The sequence below is a fragment of the Citrus clementina genome, unplaced genomic scaffold (assembly GCF_000493195.1).
Source record: "Citrus clementina cultivar Clemenules unplaced genomic scaffold, Citrus_clementina_v1.0 scaffold_5, whole genome shotgun sequence".
Lineage (NCBI taxonomy): Eukaryota > Viridiplantae > Streptophyta > Magnoliopsida > Sapindales > Rutaceae > Citrus > Citrus x clementina.
Genome location: NW_006262201.1, coordinates 1,904,424 through 1,909,603, shown reverse-complemented (window position 1 = coordinate 1,909,603; position 5,180 = coordinate 1,904,424). Strand labels below are relative to the sequence as shown.

Genomic DNA, 5,180 nt, shown 5'->3' with positions numbered 1-5,180 from the left:
AGAGTTTACTCAAATTATTTGCTGAAGATACAAAGGAGGCATATATCCATGAAGTGAAAGTGGATGAAGAACTCGATGAGAACATGGAGAAAATAGTGAGGAATATCCCGAAGACATTAAAGTGGAACAGATGCAAGTTGACAAGAATATGGAGAAATTTTGTTTCTCTGCAAAAAGTGTTAAGCCACCTTGCTCTTCGAAGGCTACGAAATGGGATGGGGAGTTAATAAGAAAAACATGTTTCGGTGAGTCTCTTTACAAACGTGCCATTGTTTGTGGCAATGTGGTTAATGTTGGTGGTTGCGTGCTGGTTGAAACTGCAGATTCAGATCATTTGCCTTCAATATATTTTGTAGAGTTTATGTTTGAAAAGTCAGATTCAAGAAAGATGGTTCATGGCAGACACATGCTAAGAGGCTCTGAAACATTTCTTGGTAATACTGCAGATGCTAATGAGGTTTTTTTGACAAATGATTGCCTGGAAATTGAACTGGAAGATGTTAAAGAAGTTGTGGCAGTTGAAATCTTATTGATTCCTTGGGGGCATCAACATCGGAAGACTAATGCTTGCAAGGACAAGATTGTTCGTGAAAGAGCAGAGGATCAAAGAATTGATCAATTCCCCTTGGAATATTATTGTAAAAGCTTGTACTGGCCTGAGAGAGGTGCTTTCTTTAAGCTTCCAAAAGATACCATGGGACTTGGAACAGGGGTTTGGGTTCTTGTAAAATAAAGGAAACTGAGAGGGAGAAGGATGTTTTCAAGGTAAATTTGAACAGAAATGGTTTCACTCTCAAAGGAACGGAGTTCCATGTTCATGATTATGTCTACGTAGCTCACCATCATTTTGCTGATAAAGGTAGGAACCGAGATGCATTTAGAAACGAAGGGATGAAAGCATATGTTGTTTGTCAGTTGGTAGGTATTGAAGTACCAGAGACTTCCACAAAAGCTTGCCCTGAATCCACTGAGGTTAAAGTTCGGAGATTTTTCAGACCCGAGGACATATCAGAGGAGAAAGCATACTACTCTGACATTAGAGAAGTAAGTATGTTCGAGGAACCGATCTAAACATTTCTTTTTTATTGAATGGAGTAAAATCTAAACATTTTACGTATTCTTTTGTCTTATATTTTCTGTGATACAAAGTTTCTATTTGACTTTTTGGTGTTATTATGTTATTGTGGATCTTATACACAGTGTCTTTGCTATTGAATCTTTAGGTTTATTACAGTAAACTAGTATTCACAGTTCCTGTTACTGGAGTAGAAGGCAAATGTGACATTAGAAAGAAGCATGATCTTGCCCCTTCGGATAGCCCCACCATCTTTGAGCATATTTTCTTCTGCGAACATTTATACGATCCTGATAAAGGAACCATCAAGCAGGTAGTTTATATTTACTCATTTTCCCTTTAATTCATTTCCTTAACTAGATTCATGTGAATTATGTTTATTAAACTGTGGTTTCTTCTTATGCTGACTGTAATGTCTGTATAATGGCCAGTTGCCGCCTCACATCGAGACTAGTGTGCTAAAAGAGAGTGTGGCTGATGATACTGCTTGTAGAAAGATAAATGGGAAATGTAAAGAGGAAAAGCATGATGGTGCTGTTGACAAACAGACGGATGCTCTCCATAAGAATCGCTTAGCCACCTTAGATATTTTCGCAGGTTGTGGTGGCTTATCTGATGGCCTACAGCAAGCAGGTAACTTTCAAAGTTCCGTGAGCAAGTAAACCGATTTAGGTCTATTTTGACTGACAAATATCCAACTAAAGGTGTGTCGATAACCAACTGGGCAATAGAGTATGAGCAACCAGCAGGAGAAGCATTCAAGGTTAATCATCCAGAAGCTTTGGTGTTTATTAACAACTGCAATGTGATCCTGAGGTTGATGTTTGCTTTCATTTAAGTATAATAACTCATGGCTTTATGTTCGATTCGGTGATAATTGCTTTTTAATCAACTCTTATATCTTCAGTAAATCAATGAATCAAATGCAGGGCTATCATGTCAGCATGTGGGGATGCTGACGACTGTATTTCAACTCCTGAAGCTTCTGAGCTAGCAGCAGAACTTGATGAAGAGACAATTAAGAGTTTGCCTCGGCCAGGACAAGTGGATTTCATCAGTGGAGGGCCTCCTTGTCAGGTACGTCGATCAATCCTCCAGTTTACTTCTAGGATTTATTTTGTAAGCAATTCTAACAATAAATGTGTACAAAAGACTTATTAAGTTTAGCTATTGGTTCTTTGTTATTTCCAGGGATTTTCTGGAATGAATAGGTTTAATCAAGGCTCTTGGAGCAAAGTTCAATGTGAAATGATCTTAGCATCGTTGTCTTTTGCTGATTATTTCCGCCCCAGATTTTTCCTTCTGGAGAATGTAAGGAACTTTACATCATTTAACAAAGGGCAAACATTTCGCCTAACTCTGGCTTCTCTCCTCCAGATGGGTTATCAGGTAGATACCATCTTTGATTTACTCACTCATAACTTTATGGAGGGATACCTATCAAAATTCCCTGAATTTGTTTCTCCATTTCATTAGTCAATTTAATCTGAAAATTGTGAAAGTATCATGTAGCTTATATAAATTATTCATCCAATTTTGTTGTTGTAGGTGAGATTTGGTGTCCTGCAAGCAGGAGCATATGGCATGTCTCAGTCTCGTAAACGTGCATTCATATGGGCAGCATCACCTGAGGAAACCCTCCCAGAATGGCCTGAGCCAATGCATGTGTTCACTGGCCCTGAGCTTAAGGTCAAGTTAGCAAGAAATTCCCATTATGCTGCTGTTCGAAGCACCGCAAATGGTGCTCCTTTTCGTGCAATAACAGTTAGAGATACAATTGGAGACCTCCCAGCTGTTGGCAATGGGGCTTCTGTAACAACCATGGAAGTGGGGTTTTCTTCACCTGTCTGTGATGCTCATTTTATCTTTATTGTTGTTCCTTCTACCAAAGGTCTTGTTTCTTGTATTTTCCTACCGTGCAGTATAAAAGTGAACCTGTGTCATGGTTTCAAAAGAAAATCAGAGCAGATATGCTGGTCTTAAATGATCATATATCAAAGGCAATGAGTGAGCTGAACCTTATTAGGTGTCAAAAGATCCCAAAACAGCCTGGTTCCGATTGGCGTGTTCTTCCTAGTGAGAAGGTGTATAGTTTTTTCTTTTAGATCTAACTGAAATTATCATTTCATAATTGCTTTGGTTTTAAACATTTTCCTTTTCAAATTCCCCCTCCAGGTTCGATTGTCTAACGGACAGGTTGTAGATTTAATACCCTGGTGCTTACCCAATACAGCTGAAAAGCATAATCAATGGAAGGGTCTGTTCGGAAGGTTGGACTGGGAAGGAAATTTTCCAACCTCCGTTACCGATCCTCATCCGATGGGTATGGTCGGAACCTGTTTTCACCCAGATCAGGATAGAATAATCACAGTCCGTGAGTGTGCTCGATCACAAGTAAGTCTTTTGGGCTATATATGTAAATATCTGCAGTTAGTTGGAATGATGAAAAAGCAGAATGACCAAAAATAATTTTTCATGCAGCATCGGTGACACTTTGAACTTGACAAGCTAATTATTGAATCAAACAAGATAAATTTTGCCGACTGTTTCTGCTGTCATGTTACCCTGCTCTCTTGATTCCCGCATGGTTTCTCCGATAGCTATAAATTTGTTGGTGACATCCAACACAAGCATCGGCAGATTGGAAATGCTGTTCCACCTCCTCTGGCGTTTGCACTGGGGAGGAAACTAAAGGAAGCTGTAGAAATGAAAGCATCAACATCACAGAGATATTCATGTGTTCTGTGAAATAACTGTTCTTTGTTGATATGAAAACCTACTGTTTTTATTTTTTATTTTTACAACTTCGGCCTATTTCTTAGTCACACACCAACACTAACCCATCTGAAGACATTGGGCCACATTTTCTGAAGTAACTAGATTGATGATATGTAACCTCTTCAATCTATCTCCCTAGCTCATATTTGTAAGAAAATTTTCATAGTTTTAAAAATATATTTTCTCTTTAAAATATAGTTCATATAATTCTTTATTATAAATTTTATCCTTTTCATATTCACACTCATATCAATGTGATTAGCCAACAATAAAATTCACCGCAAAATTTATTTGGAAGAGTAAAGGTCTGTGTATCTTTGCTTGAAGAGTGGAACTAATAGCACCTTATAATTTTTTTTTCTCAAACCCCCCCCCCCCCTTTTTCTCAAAACCTATTTTAAGTTTTCAAAAACTCTTTTTTAAAATTTCAGTTTCTTTTTTATTAAAAAAATATTTAACTTCTTCCACAAACCTCATATTAGGGATATTGTTTTTACAAAATTTTGAAAGTTTAAATCATATATATGTAACTAAAAAGAAAATTCTATATACTTGAATTGAGTAGATCTAAAAATGGACTTAAATAGTTATTATGTAATATACAAAGTGTTTGAGAAAAAATAAAAAAATATAAAAGACTTTGGTGTAGTTGTGTGGGAGTAGTGAACTAGAAAAAGAAACTTATAGAGAGAGAGAGAGAAATATGAGAATTTAATTAGATTTATTTCGTCTTTTAATATAATTAGAGAATTGTTTTAAAAGGATTATACAGATCTGCCAACAGTTAGTCAGTTATAACTCTGGCTTGAATTTGGGGCATTGCACTTCTCCATTCACTTATGGGTTTATGAAAACTTAACACTTCTTAAGAACATATGGGCCTTTACACTTATGTACAGATAATTAAGACTAGGTTTGGGCGAATGGGCTTTTACAATTTTAAATGGTAAAAAAGAGGATGTAAATTATAAAATTAAATTTAAATTTATTCACATTTTAATTAGTATAATAAGTTTGAATCAATTTTGTATTTGGAGTAATGTAATAATATTTTTATTTAAAGATCAATTACTCAACTCTACGTATGTTTGATTTTAATTGTAATGTGCACGTATTTAACTCTTAAAATTTATAATAAGTATAAATAATTCTTACAAAAACATAAATGTTAAATAATCATACTTTGGATGTTTTTGATTTATAAAAAAAAAAAGATGCCACTTATATTTGGATATTGAAAAAGAGAAAGTAAACATGTCATTTAAACATATGCAATTTAAAAAAATTCATATTTCAGCCAAATTCAGACCCCACTCAGATTTCAGAT

At 35.6% G+C, this 5,180-nt stretch overlaps 1 pseudogene; it reads left to right on the top strand.

Moving 5' to 3' along the window:
* Positions 1-3,832, top strand: part of LOC112097681 — a 4,595-nt pseudogene extending 763 nt beyond the window's left edge.
* Positions 3,833-5,180: the final 1,348 nt, after the last annotated feature.